Raw genomic sequence first — 20,868 nt, forward strand, 5'->3', positions numbered from 1 at the left:
TTATTATGACTTGTAGACATTCCCATAAAAGAATGCAATCATTTAATTCAATATATATCTGTAAAAATACGTGTAAAGCTATATTTGATATAATGGAGGACACAAAATAAGTTTTATACTTTTTCCTGTTCTCAGGAATGTAGGTATTTTTTTTGTCCATAATTAAACGTATTTGCAATGACAACATTTGAGAATGGCAATATATTTTATTCATTTTTCCCCCTATGTATTCCATAAATATTTGTTGAGCACACACTGTATGAGAGATACTGGTTTAAGTGTTTGGTAGAGAGATAAGAATAAGCCCAAGAGGGCCCATCCATTATGGGAAGAGGCTTATAATCTAATGGAGAGATGACATGGTTTTATTAAAATGAGCAGTAAGTCCAATGAAGAAAAAAGGTGAGAAACATGAATTGTAGGATTCATACTCATTCGGTCCTGGAGGCATGGGTCTGTTGTGTGCAAAGAGTCCCTCTGAGAGGCTGCTCTCTCCAAAGGGGCAGATACAATGTCTCATACATTTCTGCATACTCCACTAAAATGTCCAGACTGTCCCAGATCTCCAAGGATACTGATGAATTTAAAAGTATTGAACATGAACAAGATGAACAAAAGCTAAAAACTAGTCATGGGCTAGGGTGAGTTTCTGTCTCTGTGGTGATGTGGCTGAAGTACCTACAGCGCCATAAAATGGGGAGGAACTTTGTTCCTCTTCCTGAGTCTCTAGTACCTAAAACTGCATCTGGAAACTAATAGCCATCTAATGATAAAATTTGTTGATTGAATGAATGAAAGAGGTAGCTTTGAAAGTCAGTCTAAAGAATTTGGAATGTTTCAGAGCAGTGAGTGCTATTAAAATATTCTGAACAGAAGAGAGACAGAACAAAAGCAGGGTTTTCATTAGACTAACTCCAAGGAAGTGTAAAGAATGAATTCATAAGTAGAGACCAGTGACAGAAACACCAATGATAAGGAAACTGTTAAAATTATTTTAGTATGAATGGAAGGTTTGAATTGGGGTAGATGCAGGAGAACAGTGGGGAAGGGTGAATAGAAGATATATTTTCAAAGTGCAAATGCCTGTGGTCTGATTATACAAGACTGACCAAGAAAACAAAGTTTAAAATGGCAGAAAGGCTGAAGACAGGCAAAGTCAGCAACATGTGGGCTGAGGCAAAGGCCATAGGAGTGTTGTGGTGAAAGGCAGAAAGCAGATCCCTATCGCTGATAACTCCCACGCTTCTTCACTAATACGTTAAAGGTGATGAGTTGGGGTGAAGACACATACCTGGCTTGGTGTGCTTCGTGGGGCTAGAGTAGTGGTTTAAGCTGGAGCCCTTGCCTATTAGTTATAGTCACTGCTCTGACTGAGGGTGCCCACATTCACGGAAGTGAATAATTTTAACATTATCTCTGTACCCACATCTTACCTTTTCTTCACCTATTAGCTCGAGGTGCACATATCACTTTCTCCACTCTACATGTATTATGATTTTTTGTGGAAAAAGTAATAAAATGTCTGTACTAATGCATACCAAATATATCTATTTTGTCTACTACCAACATGTGCTGGACCAGAAAATTTCTCAGATTTGGCGTAGCTGGAAAGTAAAAAGTGAAAAGAATAGGTACCTTGAAGATACACTACTACAAAGCCATTTGGATACAGAATGGCTTGAAAGAACAAAGAAATCAACATATAAATGTCATGGATTTTTATTTGTTTCAGTGCGACAAGGATCAGGGTCTGGGATCAACAAAGAATAAATATGAGCGTGAGTGAATATTCACGTTGTGGACTAAATGTGCCCTCTACCCCTGCCAAACATCATGTTGAAGCCCTGACTTCCAGTGGGATGGTATTTGGAGATGACATTTTTATAATTAGGTTCGATGAGGTCATGAAGGTGGGGCCTTTGCGATGGAGTTAAGGGCCCTATAAGGAGAGAAAGCATAGAAGAAAGGCCATGTGAAGACACAGGGGGAAGGTGGCCATCTACAGGACAAGAAGAGAGTTCTCACCAGAACTCAACAAAGCTGGCACCCTGATCCAGAACTGCAAGAAAGTAAATTTCTGCCTAAGACATTCAGTCTGTGAGTCTGTCATATTTTGCCTTTGCAGCCTGAATAGACTGAGACTACATGCCATCATTAAGAGTTATACATGCTAATAATACTATTCCGCCTAAAGAAAATCATATTTTTAAAGTAGAATGTACAGTACATATACCTATTCTGCCTCCTCTTGAGAGTATGTGAAAATTTTCTATTGAATTATCCCAAATAGCACAGGAGGTTGTACATACATTTATTTATTCAACAAATGTTTGGTACCTCCTCTGATGGAAGTAATATGCTAGAACCTGGGGGATCCATTATGGGCAAAATAAGCAATTTGTACCCTCGCCGAACTTACAGTAGAGTGAGGCAGAGGTCTTAGCCGAAAGGAGTGTGTATGAGTTTCCTTTTATAAATTCATATAAATATAAAGTACCTCTGTGTTTGCTTTAAAATAAATATTATTTATATATAAAGAAAACAACCCTTTATTTTCTATAAACCAATTTTAGGCCACTTGTTATGTGGCCACAGTGTTTGATTCCCCTCTCATATTTCTAGACCTGTATCACTGGAGTTTGGTGAGGGTCAAAGTGTTGGAAGAAGGGACTGCCTTTAAATCAATTTCCACCATCTATTCTGAGGGTCACCGTGACCACAAGACAGATCCAGCTGACTCTGGGGCTCCCAGATCAAATTTGGAGTCTGGGTGCCTTCCCGAGGCTGCCCCTGGTGTCCTCTATGCAGAACCATCTCCAAAGTCCATCTATGGGCTCCAGCCAGCTTCACAGTTCTGCCTCTGACAAATGTTCAGGGCCCACAGTACCCTCTCCTGTCAGCCTTCCTCCTGCCAGCCTGGAGAATGTCTTTTCTAACCTCGAGAAAATCTTTCTACAATTATTGTTGCATGGATATATTGCCTACATTGAGTATCAGGTATTTTCGAAAGCAAAATGTTTGTTTTTCATTTGTTTTGCCAGAATATGACTGTATGTAGCCCTTAAGAAAATAGGTTCAGCCCACAGTACTGACTTGAATGGTAGGAATAAAAGGGATCTGATATGCAGAAAGGAAAACAAAATATGTTACTACCTTATTTAAAAGAAAAAAGAAATCTTAACACAATTATTTTTTCAAATCTTCCAGAAAGCTGTATCATATTTATTTTGTGACTTTGATATCTCTGATGTACAAATAATTCAATTTCTCTCATTCAACTATTTGCTGAGCACCTCTTGTGTGCCTGCAATGGTTCTAGACTGGTTGACTATGAGGAAAAAATCCCTATCCTATGGGGTTTATATTTCAGAGTCAAGGAGCAATGACTGAGGAAAGAGAGGCTCGTTGAGGCGGCCTTAGTCCTGATGCTATTCCAAGGTTGAGCAGAAAGCCAAGCATGGTCTACTGGGCTGATTTTTTCAGCCAGCTAATGAGATTTTGAGTAGTATAATGATTAGTTTGTGACCCACCATTAGCAATAAAATTTAATTTGAGGAGGAGTCAGACCAAAGATCACTTTTTAAAAGAATTTCCTTTTTTTTTTTTTTTGGTTACTTATAGAAAACTTCCCTGAAATAATAACTAGCTAGAAAAATACTTCTTCCAGTCCAAGAGAATTTGTCTTTTTGTTCTTTCTTCCTTCCTTTATTTTTCTCTTCACCCTAGGGGCCACCTACTTCAGTTTCCGTTTTGCAGTGTTTGTTAAGCAGTTATTGTTGTGCATTGCTAATGAACCAAACACAGCTTTAAATAAAACAACAAGGAAAATCTGAAAGGCACGGAATACAAAAATAAAATATTCCCCAGGTACTCTTCACGTAGATATGCTAGACCACTGGAGGGAAATGAACTTTAAAGTTAGATCATCAGCTTAGAAACACAAAGAAACAGAGTTCTCTCTCTCCTGAAATGGAGAATTAAAAATCTAGGCCATTTTAAACTAGCACGAGGAGGGCGGGGAGAGGACAAGACTTGTAACTTAGTGTGACAGGCGGTTAGTCATGGCAACAGCAAAGGAATCCCCACCCCAGGGTGTGTATGGTTCCCAAACAAAAGTGCTGCCCTGTCGTCTTCAAGGGGAAAAGTCTAGCCTTTTATCTTCTGCAAGTTCCCCAGGCGCTGGAAAGGCCAAACAAAAGAGGGGTTTTCTTCTGTGCTTACTCAGTCTCCCTACAAGGGGCACTTTCTTTAAATCTTTTTCCCTTCCTGCCCTTCCTGCTTGCCACCCTCCCTCCCATGCTGCCTGCTGATCTTACCCCACTTCCCAGGGTAGCCAGGTGTATTCCTGCAGTGCATCCCTGAGTGCATTCCTGGGGACAGACTCAGCTTCTGGATTATAGTTACTTGCTCATTTTATAAGTCAGTCTCCAAGCTTTAGGGAGGAATTTGCTAGTGAATTTGCAGGGAACCTCCTCCATGCCCTATTCCTACCTGACCAGGGAGTGGGATGGGGTGTGTGGCATATGGGACTAATTTACTCCGATAGATTCCTATTTTTACCTTTTCTGTTGAAAGAAACAAGCCGTTTAGAAAGAGAAGCACTGAGATGGGGATACATGAGAGCACAAAAATAAGATCATTAGAAATTGAAGTTGGAACTACAGTCTAACGCCTGCACAAGCATTGAGATTCCTGCCCTTTGTCACCACGCTGTTATCCTTCTCAAGTGCCTAGTTTGCTTTCGATAAGCTTTGAGTGCATTGTCCTGTTTAAAAGACATTATCAATTAAAAAAAAAAAAATTTGAACTTTTATTCCTTAATCATAACATGGACCAGGCCCCTGATCTTATCTTGGGGCAGGGCTGCAGGCAAACAATGGCCACTGAACTCTCACCTCAGGCTTCCCAAGCACCCTGCCCCCTCTCCCTTTTGCAGTCTGGCTGCTTTACACATGCAGAGAGCATGCTTCCTTGTCACAGACTGCCGGAATGCAAAATGATGAAAATTAATGCTATTATTAAAGGATTTTTCAATTAAATGTGCAGTTTAGAGCCAGATGCTGCTTTCTTAAAGGAAGAGAAGTTTAAGTAAAAAAGTCTGACAGATATTCGTTCCATCTAGCGTGGCAGAATTTATAGTAGATTACAGTCTTTGATTTCTGTGGGCTTGGGTTGTCAGGTCCACTTGCAAATGGGCTGTGGGAAAGAGTTGCACTTTGTAATTTGAAAACATATGGGACATATGGTAAATATTACACCCATAACTGTTACGATGTTTTGCTTCCTTTAAGGCCCTTTCTTCTTTGCCTCCAGTGGGTTATTTGCAAGAACCACATTACCTTTCTACCTCTATTTTCCCTTAGAGTACAATTTGCTTTATTCTGATGCTTTAGAACCTCAGTGAAAAAATCTAGAAATTAAGTGTTTCTTTTCTTTTACATGTGATAATGTGTAGTCACAGCCTCTGATCCTCTATTGAGCTAATGTTCATCTGATTTTCATCTCTGTGTGCAAAGAGATAGATTGTTTCATTTTTTATTTTTACTTTTTTGGTATTTTATTGAATTCTGCATACGACATAAAATAAAAACACTTTAAATCCAATGCCTGATTTAAAAATGAATGAGATAAAAATGTCACATAATCAACTCACAGGTATTTACTGATATTTACTTAACAGAAAGAATATAGGCTATTTCAAAAGTAATTTGGATGCAGTGTTTTTTCTGAAGCCATCATCCCCCCTTATATCTTTAAGTGGATCAGTCTTCTAGATATTGGCAAGTGCTTGTGCTAGGCCAAAAAAATAGAGGAGCAAGATACAAATTTCAGGATTTAAGAAACTATATCCTACCATTACACCTCTAGTTAACAATATGGTACTGCACACTTTAAAATATGTTAAAAAGATAGATCTTGTGTTAAGTGTTTTTACCACAAAACAAAACCACTACCAACCAAAACCACAAAAGAACACAAGGAGATTCAGGGAGGTGATAGATATGTTTATGGTTATGGTGATGTTATCACGGTGCATGGGAATGTTCAAACTCATTAAAGTGTATACATTATACATGTGCAATTCTTTTGTGTATCAACTATATCTCAATAAAGCTTAAGAAAAGAAACTGTATTACAATGTACTAAAGGTTATTATAGAGTGCAAAGTTCTATGGGAACACAAAGGAATGGGAGATCATGTCTGATTAGAATGATCAGGAAAAACTTTATCTGGGAAGATATATCTGGGAATAAGCCTATTAAAGATGTCATAAGAGGCAAAGATGAATAATTTGAAGTTCCTGTGGGGAAAGGATACCATTTGATTTTTTTTGTCAGATGCTATGTGACATCTCCCATTGTGAGCTGGCCTGCTGGTTGCCAAAATTGGAATGATCAAGACTGGCCCAAAATGGGCTGGTGAGCCCCTTGCATATAAACTCATCAGTACCTGAATCACCAGTACGCAGGAGGCATAGCATGGTGGCTGGCCATGTCTCCACATCCTCTAGCTGACCCTGTTGATCAGCTTTGAGAACCACTGGAATTAAAGTATACCGTTATTAGGAGAACGAACCATGCTTCCAGACTATAAGGCCTGGGCTGTCCAGCAACATGTAGCTTCAGGCTATCACTCACCAAGATGACTCTAGCAGTAGGCTAACTTGTCTACCCATCTTACTCAATCTCTTTTCTTCATTGAAGTCAGGGTGATTTTTCTAAAATGACAAATTGGCTCATGTGACTTCCTGGCTAAAATACTTCAGAAGCTCCTTATTGCCTCCAGGAAAAAGCTCTTTAACAAAAGATGTTCATGATCAAATTCTTTCCCATTTTCCCATTGCATCTCTTCTTCTTACCCTTTTTACATGGATGCAGCTACATTGAAACTCCCTTTCTTTCCCTCTCATTTCATCCTTCTCCCACGACTGAGTTTCCAGGTGGACCTACTCCTTCTCCTACATTATTCGACTACTTTGCTTCTTCCTCTGGGACTCATTGATACCACTTCCTATAAGAAGAATTTCCAAACGTTGCAATCTAACCCAGAAGCCTGTCTTTTGTGATATTATAGCAATTATTATGCTTTTAAAATAATTGTTGTTTTTGTCTGCTACTTACTAGACAATAGCTTTGTGAAAATAGTAGTTAACTTATATTCTTCAATCTTATATTCCTAGAACCAAGTACTGTGTCAACACAAAGTAAACACTACAAACATTGTTGAAAGAATTAATTAATAAAAGAAATAAAAAACATATCCCTCTTGAGGTTCTAAAATAAACAAAGACTGAGGAACAAATTTTACAAACAATAAAAAAAGAGATTCTAACAGGATTCTCAAGCTGTTGCTAGACAGAATGTAAAAACTAATTTTTTAAATATAATTTTTAGTTTATAATTTGTAGATGAGATTATAATAAAATTTTGTCATAGACTATTATTTTTAAATGGTTTTTATTGATGTTGTTATAATTCCTTTTAAGCTTATCCCTCAAATTCAAAAGGCTAGCGTAAAGAGTCAAATGCTTTAAGCACTGTTCTAATACGTTAACTCTAAAATATATTTTGCTTACATTTAGAGATCATTTAATTAATGTAAATATTAACTAATTAGAACTATTAACTAATATTAATGAACTACTCACAAGTAGTTCATAAAATGTATTAGAAACTAAAATAGCATACTAGTTTAAAAATATTGTTATATGCGTTGTGATAAATAATGTTCAAAAGAAATTTTGCTTATTGAATTGTCCAGAATTCTAGTGTAGTTAGATATGTCACTTCTGATGTTTCAGATCTCTAAATTGTGCTAACTACTTAATTTTTAATAGTCTTCTTATCAGTTTTAAGTGGCTTTAGGAATTTTGTTTGCATTTATAGTTCTAATAACTCATTGTAGGATTCTTAACAGAGGTTCAGTAACCCTTTAGTTGTCCTGTCAGTGGGTTTCAAGAAGCAGAGCGGGGAAGTGTCTATGACCCTTCTGAAGTTGTATACAAATGTTTGTATTTAGTTATGTGCTTTCCCTAGGAAGAGGGTCTCTAAGTTTCATGAGCTTTCGAAAGGGCTCTGAGACGTCTCAGGCACTGGGATGGCTGAGTCCTGAAATTTGCCTAATTTATCATAAAACATCTGATCACAAAATAAATATATGTGAGCGGGAAATAGGTACAGTAAAGTGACTAAGGCTGCAAAAAAAGTACAGGAAGTACGGGTTTTATTGCTTCAAATGGTAATAGGTACAATAAGGACAGGTGATCTGGGCTGGCACAATAGAAGTAAGCATTTAGCAATGTCTTCGATAAAATTCTTAAGTACCTCATCTTGTGTAAAACACTCTGGTGCTGTTGCAAGTGATAAAACATAAGATCGAGACCTGCTATATAGATTAATGTAGATGTCAGTTCAAAACAACCCATTGAACATTTATGAAGAATGATTCCAACTGAGAGATTTGGAAAGGCTTCTGGAAAAGCTGGTTTGAGCTGATTCGCTAATAGATAAACTAAAAGAGAATGACAAAGAGAGCAAAACATTGCAGACAAAAGAAAGAACTTGATGTAGAGCGAAAGTGAACATAGGTCTATTTGGGGGCAGGGAGTGGATCACTATGGTAAATATAGGTGGTTCTGGGGAGTAGAGTATAATGGAGAGTACTACTTGAAAGATAAGCAGAAGCCAAATAAATATTTGAATGCTGGGTTGGGCATTTGTGCTTTACTCCATACCTGATACGGAGTCACTGGAACTTTGTGAGTATAGAGTAACACTGATCACATTCTTACTTAGGAACATGGTTTTTGAAAGCAGTGTGTAGTACAGATTGGAGAAAAAAAGACTGAAGAGGTCTGCTGTGTGAAAGACCACACTGAAATAGCCCAGGTGGGACATGATGAAGAGCCTTATGAGAGTGTATCAATGGAGTAAAAAGAGAGAAGGGGTATAATTCCACAGAGAAATTTGTCAGAATTTCACGTATGATTGGATGTGGTTGTGAAATAAAGGGATACATCAAAGATGATTGTCAAGTTTTAACTTTAATTTCCTGGGCAGTTAACGATGCCATTAACTAAAGAGTGGAATAAAATTAAAAACATTTTTTTTTTTTTTTTTTTTTTTTTTTTGGAGAGGAGGCAGCTGTCTTCTATTTTGAGCATGTTTGAAAAAGTCTAGTCCACAGCTGGAAATGTGAGTGTAAAAAGATGCGGACTTGAGACATGGACAGGGCAGGTTGAGTCATATAATAAAAATTTTAATAAAAGAAGACTGACAAAAGAAGAGGGCCAGGCCAGAGGGTGTTAAATGCCACAAAGTTTTCCCTGGGTGAGAATGGAGTGGTGGCCAGTGTGTTGCGTGATTGGGAAGGCAATGGCTTGTTTCATCAGAAGAGTTCCAGTGGAACTGAAACCAAAATACCTATTTTGTGTGTTGTATAGATAACGAAGGGATGAGTAAGTAGAAGTGATGAGCATGGACAAGACTTTTGCAAAAAGTTTGGTGGTGAAAGGAAGAAGTGCAATGACATAAGGACTGGTGGGATTCTGCATGTGTTGTGCAGGGTTGGGTTAAAGGAAATTTTGAACTTTGCAGGCTGGCAGAAGAAATTCAGCAGAAGAGAAACTAGAGACCTGGGAGAATAAGGGTGGAATAACTTATTGATGAAGCAAGGTGCTAGAGCAACGTGTAAGCACTCCGAAAAGCATGGGTCTGACATAGACAAAGAGTATAAAAAGGAAAAGATTGTGAGCTGTGAAATTGGAGTGACTTCAAAAGGCTAAGATCAACAGACTCTTTATATAGCTATGAGCCTCTAGAGCAAGAAATTTTTGGCTGAACTTGACAACGAGCAACTTCACTGCAAAACCATAGCTCGTTCAAATTTTACAAATGTTACCACATTAAATTTTACTCAGTGCAAAGAGAAATCATGTCAAGTTTGTTTTCATCTGCTTTGTAAGCATATACTCCTTTAGCATTTGTGTTTTGATGACTGGGACACAAAGCATCCTACAGATTTAAAAAGAAATTGTTTTAAATAAAATATTTATTCAGGCTCAAGGTAAAACTGTCATGGTTTTTATTAGTAAACCATAAATCAAAGCCTACACTCAAATATCTGTTAGAAAAATGAACCTTTTCTGGGAATATTGTGTTGGTATCCATAAACAAATTTTATTGAGTTTAATATACAGTTTCCCAGATTGGATTTGCGTATCCCCCTTGTGATTTACCCTAAGACAAAAAGGAAGGCACCTTAATGGCATTTATTTTCTGGCCTTTGTCCCTAAAGCCTATACTAAGAGAAGTCTAGAAATAGAATGCAAATTTTAATCTGTACAACTTAATTTATCCTGACAAATATATTAAGCTCATTATAAACAAAACACGGCTAAAAGCTGTGGGACATGCAAAAATGAAACTAATAATACTGCAATGAGAACCACTACTTTTTTGAGATCCAACCATGTGGGAGGCATGGTCTTAAATATTTTATCTTTTCAATATCTTAAAATTGTATCACTATATTTCAGATGAGAAAACTAAAGTTCCAGAAATAAAGTAATTTCTCCAAGGTCATACAAAGCTTCTCAGGGGTAGAAAAGGAATTTCTGTGCGCGGAGCCCTTTTTTACTAGCTCACAAGAACAGATTTTTAAATTTTCAGAAATTTTATAGCTGATTAGTAAAAAGAACCATTATTAAAATTTAGATGACACAAACATAATTATATATGTATTTAAATTAAAAAAAATACTCAAAATTCAGCTTTCCTAATTATTTCATTACATTTTACTATCATCTCTGCTTTTGAAGTGATGGCTACCTTATCTGTATAATGAAAATGCTGCATAATGGTGTGCTTTTGCTTATCTCTTTCCAACTTTGCATTCAACGATACCATGTTGGCTGCTTGAAACTGGCCATGGGCTAGTTGTTAAGCATTTACCAGCACACCATTGGATTTGCACATGGTCTGTTGACTATCAAGTCTATGCTTGTCTAGTGGAGGGAGATAAGAATGTGTACACAAGTAACCATACTCCCCTGGCCTTGTGCATAAAATGCTGCATAAAGCTTTACGAAAATTCATAGCAGGCAGGAATCGAGACAGCAAGGACAGGTTCAGAGAAAGGTTGATAAAAGATTTAGCATTTATTTTTGGCCCTCAAAGAGAAGTTCAATTCAGAGACATATGAAGCTGTGTGGGAGGGAATAGTATAGGAGGAGGAACACAAGTGACAGGAGGAGGAGGATGACACGTACGAGATGTGCAAGGGAGATGGCAAGTCGTTTGGTTTGGGGGAAGCATGAGGCACATAGGGGAGAAGTTTTAAGGAAGATGTGAGCTTGGTCCACATAATGTAAGGCCCTGTGACAGGCTAAAGATGTTGAATTTTTCCATCAGGCATTCGAAGGGCTTTCGTGAGGGAATGACAAAATCAGAGCTTTGTATGATAGCAGAATAGGAGAGACTGAAAGTAGGGATGACAGTTAGTAGAGAATTCTGGTATTTTAGAAGAAAAATAAGGACGTTCCAAAATCGTTGGTCACTGTGGAAATCAGGAGGCCATGGGAGACTCCCTTAAGAGGATTTGGTGACTGTCGAGATGTGAAGACTCAAACAAAGTTGAAGTTGTCTCTGAAATTAGAGTCTGGGAAGCTTAAATCAGAACTGCAAACCTGGTGTAGAAGTGTTTCCTCAAACAGCTCAACAACTGACTTTAGAAGTTGGAAGCTGCTTCTTACAGCAGCCCCAAGAAATGTGGCCATCTTCGGTTACAGCTACTCATTATTCCATTGAAGAAAAGGATGCCTTGTTAGGTACCCTCAGAATATTTGGCTCTGAATTGGCTACTTTCAAACTAAGGTGACTAGTCAGGAATTAGAAACTAGTATTCCTCAAGTTCGATGAGTTTGTTTGGCTTAATTTGGTATATTTTTCTTTTTGAGACAACATAACTTCTTTTTATTCTATCATTTTACATTTACTTTGTTTTATTAATTTTGTATATAATATTTACTAAAAAGTTATTCTAGGAAAATGTTCATTTCAATTTAACGATATGGTAAAAAATGAGGCTTTTTGTACTGATCCATTGTGTGCCTGGAAGTATAGCCAGTATATACCTAATTATAATTTGATTTTGTATATTAATTTTTTCCTCTTCTCGAGCTTAGATTTGGAATCATAGAATGTGATTTTGTCACAATTCTGCTACTTTCTTGTTTCGATGTCTTAGACAAAGAAGAGTTTCAGTTCTCTGAAACATAGCGTACTCATCTGAAAAGTGAAAGTGGTCAAAATTACTACTTCCCAGTGTTTTTAAGGCATCAGAAAGAATTTTATAAATAAAAAGTTTTCCATCTATTTTAATGTGCTGTTTTAAAGTATTCAATCATAATTTTATTGCAAAAAAAATTATTAAAGTATATTTTGGAATTTTGATAATATATAAAATATATGAAATCCATCGAGGTAGCCTTTCTGCATATTCATCAAACATTTTCTGACCTGCATTTTTGAAATGTTCTTTTTAGGTTTCTCTGAGCTGGATAGCACTTGCTTTATTCTGGATCATGGCCTGTGCATCTTAATGTTTATTATTTTCATTTTAAATCTGAATTTATAAAAGGTCATTCTGTCCCTTCTGCATCATCTTCTGGGGAGCTCTTTTGCATATTGTGTGGAAGAATGCCACAGATGGACATGGGATGGACATGGGCCCTCACATTCAAATGTCTGCTGTCCTGGAAGCGTAGGGCAGCCGACTTCCACCTAGCCACACCCCTCCCTAGAAGCCTGGGGAGCACATGGCATTTTGACACAAGCTGGAATTAATTTAGGATCAAAGTTGTCCCTCCATCTGCCTCTTTCCAATGATTTAGCATGGTTTATAGTGCTTTATTGATTCATTGTTACTATAAGTTTCGTTCAAAATCTTACCCCTATTTGGGAGCATTTTGGTTTTAATGAGAGTGCCACTCTTAAGATACTGCAGCTCTGGAGTCAGATCTGTTTGTCCTCCTGCCTTGTACAGTCAGAAGGGTCTTTCCTTCTCTCTGTGCCCTTTATAACAAAGGCATGTCTGGGGAGATGCTATATGGTTTTGCTGGTTGCATCTGTTCTGCAGACACTAATTGACACTCCTCCTGCCTGCCTGAGTAATATATGTTACTTTACTTATTATGGTTAAATTATTTTTCGAAATTGGGTGATTCAGCTACTTTAAGATTTGAAACCCCTTTACATGATGGATTTTCCCTTACCTTTCTTAAATATACTTTTTGAAATAGGGCTGATGTCTTTTTTTTTTTTTCTTATTGTTAAGCTGCATTTTCACTGCTAATATATTTTCTTGAGGCAAGCAATTGCCAAGCAACTGAAAGCATAAAGGGAAATTTGTACTATGCAAATGAGGGGCTTAATGCATTAATTAGATGGATTGGAACATTGTATTTCCATGTGTTTCATGCCTTAATTCTCAAACTGAGAGTTGGAACTGCTGGGAGGGGAGGGCTCTGACGGAGCTCCAAGTCAATTTTGGAACCCAGAACGTCGGAGTTTTGAAAAGCTGTGTGGTCATGGTAGGAACCAAATGAAGTAGGAAAGAGTGATGGATTCTCTGGAAACTGCATTGTTATGTTATAATGAGACAGTATCTCAGAGTTCTAAGTACTATTTGGTAGACATGGCCTCTAATAAATGAAAACTGTATTTACATTCACTTTCCACAGTGGTAGGATGATCCAGCAAACCCCTTTTCTCATTTATCAGAGGGAAGCCCAGAATCAAAAGAATTTAATCAGAGCTGGCATCCTGAGGTTGGCACTATTCCTTCTGGATGGCAAAGACAGCAACCAGTGACAGCTCCCAGAGTCTCTTGTAACACAGCCAAGCCTCCGTCAGGACAAGAAGGAGCCCATGCTCTTTAGTCTAATAATGTTGTGTGGAAGTTGTGTGGGTGAGAATTTTTCCATATGAAAAAGCTAAACTCACGTTAATAAGAGACATCTTCCATGATTTTCATTTGTTTTCATTTACTCACTGTTTACTCAAAAGATTTATAGATCACCTACTACTTATTATATGCTGGGGGATAAATTGGACAGCTAAACAGACACAGCCCCATTCTTGTGAGGTTTAGTCTAATGCTAAATAATATCTCTGTTGAATGTATAGTCACAGACTGCAGAAGGTGTTTCCAAGCACAAGAATGAAATTCTATGAAAATATATTTCCAAGAAACCTGGCAGGTGGGTCCACAAAGAATTATCTGAGGTATTGTCCGGACAGGAGCTAAAGGGTGAGTTCATGTTCACAGGAAAGAAGGTTAAATGTTTGGGGTAGGTAGTGCTTGTAAGTTCATGGCAGAAGAATCAGCAAAGAATTTTTGAAAAAGAACAGATCATTGATGCTGGAGCTGAGAACAAGGGACAGGGTGGTGAGGCTAGGGAGGTGTGAGGGCAAGACCATCAGTATCCTGCAGATTGTGTCAAGGATATGACACATCAGAGAGCAACAGAAGGAAAACATGTTCTATGTAGGGAGCAACACTGTAAACTACGGACTGAGCTCTCGTCTCTAGGGAAATGTACTATTTCTTCTCAAAGTGTGCTAATGTTTATAGCTATGTTATCTATATATAATCTCTTGATTAAGCTGGTTAGTTGGAGTTGGGTTTCTGTCATGTGAACACCTTTGTACCTGGTTACCAAGCTAGGAACCTCGCAGTTACCTTTGGCTCCTCATTCTCCTCTCACATTTTCCATCAATCACCACGTCGAACACCATCATCTGCAAAATATAATACAAATTTTCCTCACCTTCTTAGTACCACACTTCCTATTTGGTTGCATCATTTTTGATGAACACTCATTTCAATCTATTCTTTTCTTTTTGACAAGGCTTGTTTTCTTTCAATATGCACATGTTCAATTAATGCAGTCATTATAACACTGATAATGTGAAAAAGTCCTTTTGATGCAGTTATTTTGTCATGGGGACAGAATGAATGCCAAAATACCAAATTTCCTCTCCATCCTTCCTTCCTTCCTTCCTTCCTTCCTTCCTTCCTTCCTTCCTTCCTTCCTTCCTTCCTTCCTTCCTCTTTCCTTCCTTCCTTCCTTTTCCATCCTTCCTTCTTCCTCTTCTTCCTTCCTTTCCTTCCTTCCTTCTTCCTTCTTCCTTCCTTCTTTTCCCTTCCTTCCTTCTTCCTTCTTTTCCCTTTCTTCCTTCCTTCCTTTTCCTTCCTTCCTTCCTTCCTTTTATTGTCAAGAATAGCTTTCAACAGATACCTGATGTCAGCCTGAGCTTGACCTGTCCTTGATTCTGACATCCTTGACCTGTCCTTGATTCTGACATCCTTGACCATTTCATACCACTCCCTCCCACCCTGGACCTCATCCTAATTCTTGGCTAAGTCCTTGCTTTGTCCCAGGAAATAGATTATATTCATTCAGTTTTTTCCATAAAACTCATCTTTTTCTCATAGGCAGTGCCTCCTCATAAGCTACAGAATAAATTTCAGACCTCTAAATGCAGCTTTAAGGATATCTGGCATCCATTGCCATCACTGATACTAAGATTTCTGTTCTCATCATTTATACGCTTACATCCTAACTTATCCAAACTAGCCTGTTTTTCTGGACCTCTATGCCTTTTCTCATTTTGTTTCCTTTGATTAGAGAGTCCTCTTCATGCATCATCACCTGGTGAAATCCTCCTTTTCCTTTTATGACTCATTCGAATACAATTGTTCTGATGCCAAAAGGCAGAATTAATTACTTCCAGAAATACTATCTCTATTTCTACTGAAGCCTCTTTTGTTGTCTGCCTGCGTCATTGCTAGTAGCATGTGCATCTCTCTCCCTTCCACTAGAGAGTGAATGTGTAGAGAGCAAAGACCATGGTCCTCCATCTTTGGATATCCCCAGTACACTAAAATTGTAGAACCTTTCTTTGAAAAGATAATATTTTCTCTTAAAATAAAAGACTACCACCTATACAAATTTTAAAAAATAATAATAAAGTTAAAGGCCTCCTGTGTCATGGTCAGGTTAATTTTGTGCAAACTGTTACCATACTATGCCTCTGAGAAAATGTGATTACTTACCCTCCCACTCGAAATAAAGAAAATATGGGTCTACTATACTATGCTAGGAAAATGTTTTATTGTTTTTATTAATTTGAAGCCTGCCAGGCTATCTCCCTCTTAATTTGTTAATTTTTTTTTTTTTTTGGCTTTTCTACTGTTTGTACAATTTTCCCCAGGCTATAGGATATTGTAAAAAGGGAGAATAATGTATGAAAATATCAAACTCTTTTTATGATGTGCTATTTCTAGTTACAAGGGATTTTTATAAAGAAAATCTTTAATATTGGCATGTAATTTGTATCTGTAGGCATCATCCTTTGAAAAACACACGAATTAAAGGTTTTGTCAGGGAGTGCTTTAATTCCTTATCCTTTTTTTGGTTTAAAAAGAAAAATTTCTTTCCCCTCCCTTCTCTGATCTTCCCCACTTCCACCCCTGATCTATGGATGTTGCCTTTTCCCCTTAAGAACTGGATCTCTGAAGGGAAGGTGTCTTGGGGTGCGTACCAGGGTCCTGGTCACCCGGCACTCTTGTGGGGGGGCCTGGGGCCCCCGGCGCCCTCGGGGGGCCTGGTGCACCGGGGTATGGTGGATGGCTCCACCTAGGGTGCGAACCCAGGACCTTTCATATGTAAAGCAGATGTGCTAACCACTACACTATGGAGCCACCCCCTAGAAAGAAAAATTTCTAGTGTTTAGATGAATAAATCTATTTAAATGATTTATAATACTATTAAGGAAGCTAGTCAATGATAATCATAAAAATAGACATTCTGACCATTTTGATTAATTACAACTATTTTTAGCATTTAAATGTTAAGCATCTCTTGCACAATCTTAGGTTTGTTGTTGTTGTTGTTGTTGTTTTAAGGTAGTCATGAAGCATGATTCTACTGGAACTCTGAAATGGAATTTTGGCACTAAAATGCAAGGCTGTATAATATGAATATTGAAATCATAGCCATAAATGACATAAAATGTTTCTTAAATTTATACCTTTGGGATCATCTTGATGGCCTAGTAAGTTGCTGACTTTCAGGTGGGACAAAGGCTCCTGTCCTTTGAAGTCGTTCTACTGTGTATCACACACTATTCCTTTCACTTAATTGTCTGTTCAATCAAGGATGTGGCTCATTCATACACTTAAATAAATGAAAAATTTCCTTGCATTAAATAAAGGTGAAAACAAAATCTTATGCTATTTTTAGAGATAACTAGATTTAGAAAATTTAAAAAGCAGAATAGAAAATCAGAACATCAGAAATTTCATACGGAGAATCTTTGTTTTGTTTCTTTCTGTTCTGTTTTGGTGTAAGAGCAATAAACTTACATGACATTGGTATATTTTGTTTTATATTTAAGTTCAATAATGAACACAATGCTTTGTTACTCCAAATCTTCAGTTATTGTTTTGAAACAATGTCAGAACTGATCTATTCAATGAGTGAATGAATAAATGACTAGATAAATAAACTACTGTTTAGTTCTAGGTTAAAAAGAAATAAAAGGTTTTTTTACATTTTCATTGAATTATTTTGCTGTCATGTTGATAGAACTGAAGATCAGGTTTGTGGGTTTTGGGTTCAGAGAAAGGAATGCAGAGTGGGAACACATGTTTACATCACCTTTGTCACATTTTATTCTACTTGAATTAATACGCTCTTCAAAATAGAGAAGACTTTAGCTCATTATATTCTCTATTAGTTACAATGGATCTGTTGGTTTACTGATTACAAATGAAAACGATTTGCAATATTTTGTTGATTGAATGTGTGTTGGTCCTCCTTCTATGGTGTGATATTTCCCTTTGCAAAATTTTAAACCCTTAAAATCTGATTTAATAAGTCTAGAAGGATATTCTTCAGGCAGATTCTTTAGACTACTTGAGATAAGTATTTGAGGAGTGTATAAATTCTGTTTTTATCAGAATTAATGTACAAACGATTAGATCATGTGAAGGTGAATTTCTTTATCAATAGAAGCAACTTTTCTTTTTCGTAGAAATAAAAGTGAAGGATTACAGATACGTTTGAAAACATTGACATTAGAGAGATACAGACCCCCACCCAGCCTTAAGCATGATAATCTTGGATTTGGGGCTTGAGTGCCCCAAGAGATAATTACATACATTAAAGTTAAGGAAATTCTAGTTTAATAGTAACTTACAAAGTCAGAACTAGATATCAAAATAGTCTCAGTAATGGGCGTTCTAAGTTAAAGGAGAACCCAAATATCTGCTGAATTAACAGCTTCCATATAGCTTAGTTTTTTTGTTTTTTTGTTTTTTTTTTTTCCTTTAAGTAACTTTTGGTTATTTCTGGAAGTGCCAAAAATATCTTTAAGGAGATGCCTACAGACCATCTGGCAGATGTGGTCTCCATGTGGTAGCCACCTTGTCTTTTTTCTTCTGCTGCTTCCTCTCTCACTTGCCCATTTTACTTTCTACCCGACCCTGGGAGGGACCTCACTGCCACCCCCATTTATGGCAATGCCAAAATTCAAGGTTAGGGGCAGGTGCGCCCTGGGCTCTCAATTCTCAGGGTGCTGTTTTCTGGGAAAAGATCTAGCTAGAGTCTCTTCACTGTCTCTGAGCCAAACTTACAGCCTTGGTCATACTAGCTCTGTGCGTTCAAAGTTCTATTGTCTGCCTGAGCAGCTGCATCTGCATGTGACCTCACCCTAACAACCCCAGAGGTCTTGAACCCAAGCTGCAGGGCTGAGTATGGAGGAGAAATTACCTCAGACTGTCATTTTATTCCATGCTACCCCTCCCCATCTCGCTCTCACCTTCTTCTTTAAAATACTACCTTTACCAAATTCTTCTTCATCACCAATTAGTTTTTTTAAGGCTCTTTTTTGCATATGACTGAAGCTGTGTGTGTGTGTGTGTGTGTGGTTACAGGTGGATTTTAACCAGCATCTTAAAAAGAAAGTGAGAAACAGGCAATTTTGGTATCTTGAAATTAAGAGTAAGTTTTTCAGTCATGAGAGTCAAGTAGGTGTCTGGCGCTTTCTGACATAATATGTTAAAAAAAAGTAGCATGGATTGTTGTGGAGTAATATTACTCCACATTAGTAGTCAAAAGAGAGTAAATGTATGTGCTGCAACTAAGGAAACTTGAATATGCAAAACTGAGAATTAGAGAAAGCTGCCAAAGTTCCTCATATAAAATCAGGGATGTGCTGTTAAATATTTACCACTGGCTGTCCCTCCCATCAAATGAGCCCTGAGTTGCACCATTTGTCAATTTCTGTTGTATAAAAATTTCCACTGTAGTCGATTTAAATCACTAACATGACTTCAACTGGCTTGCAAAATGTAAAAATATTTAATAATCTCCCCTTGCTAGCTGGTAGGGGCACACTAGTGTATTTAGAGAAAAGAAAATACAGAAGAGATGTAGGTAAATATTCACTTACAATGTTCCAGGCACAAGGACAATTGGCTTCTTTCCAAAGGCAGTGTGGGATCAAAGTTAGGACTTCCCTGAGAAGCCTGCTTAGGGCAGAGGTTCAGTGGGGCAGGACTGTCTCCTGAAGGATTTCTCTTTTAGGCCTTTTTTGTCATCACAAAACTGAGGGCCATGACAATTATCAGATAGAGGTCAAGGATATTAGACATTTTGCAAAGGTCAGGTCTCTATTCTATAACAAAAAATATCCCGAGCTTTGTACAAATTTCTAATGTCTTACCAGATAATCTTTCAGGTTTAAAAAAATAAAATGATTTGAGCCTTGAGTTTAATTTATTTTTAGGCAAGGCAACTCTTGGTTGACCTCACAGATTGCAAGGACCTTGTTAGCTTACAATCTCTTATTTTTTTTATTTTTTATTTTTCATGCCTACGGCAGCACTTGGTCTTCCTAGGAGGTCTCCCATCCAAGTACTAACCAGACCCAACTCTGCTTAGCTTCCGAGATTAGATGGGATTGGGCTTGTTCAGGGTAGTATGGCTGTAGACTGAGCCTCGAGTCTAACTCTGTCTTATGTCTTATATTTTTGATGTGGCTTAAATATAAATAGTGGATTTTCTGGGAATGCAACCCATGTAAATTGAAGTATATTTGCATTTTTGGGTTCAGAACCTTACCAAGAGCCATTCTCCATCCAAGTTAGGGGTAGCCACAGCACTCATGATAACATCTGTATCGCTTGGGATTTGTAATTGTTGCAGCCACCATATCTCTATGTAGAGTTGTAAACATTACACAAATTTTTAAGAGTAGAATATATGCAAGTATAGCGTATTATGAATTTTATTCCAGGATCAGAGAAGAAGCATGATAGAGTTTATACTAGGAATATTACTGACCTCTTTCAAAATTTGCCTGAATTAGTGCCTTAGCAAGTCATCCTGAAATCAACTCAAAGGTCAATGGATCAGAGACAGCCCAATGGATATAGTGGAAAATTGTGCTCTCTGTTTCAAGCTAAATTGCAAAAGGGAACCAGAGTTTAGGTTATTGCTTAAGCTCTTGAATTTTTTGAAAGTGATATGACACAGAAATATAGTAAGAGCATATATTTTGTATCCATAGAAGGAGTCATGATCACTACCCATCATTAAAGATACATTAAGACAGAAGATGAGAATAAAATAATTACGTTCACATAGTTATATAACCATTATATAATATTACCATAATATTAAGAAAAGTATCAAACTCAGTTTGGTCATGCAGGGTTATAAAACTTGTGTCAGTGTGTGTGTGTGTGTGTCTGTGTGTGTGTCTGTGAATTCTTTGAGACTAAAACCAAAACAAAGA

General features: G+C 37.4%; 1 pseudogene; it reads right to left on the reverse strand.

Annotated features, from left to right (window-relative positions):
* Positions 1-19,944: 19,944 nt before the first annotated feature.
* LOC120605373 (uncharacterized) lies at positions 19,945-20,063 on the reverse strand (annotated as a pseudogene).
* Positions 20,064-20,868: the final 805 nt, after the last annotated feature.

Source organism: Pteropus medius, unplaced genomic scaffold, assembly GCF_902729225.1.
Source record: "Pteropus medius unplaced genomic scaffold, Ma_sr-lr_union100, whole genome shotgun sequence".
Classification (NCBI taxonomy): Eukaryota; Metazoa; Chordata; class Mammalia; order Chiroptera; family Pteropodidae; genus Pteropus; species Pteropus medius.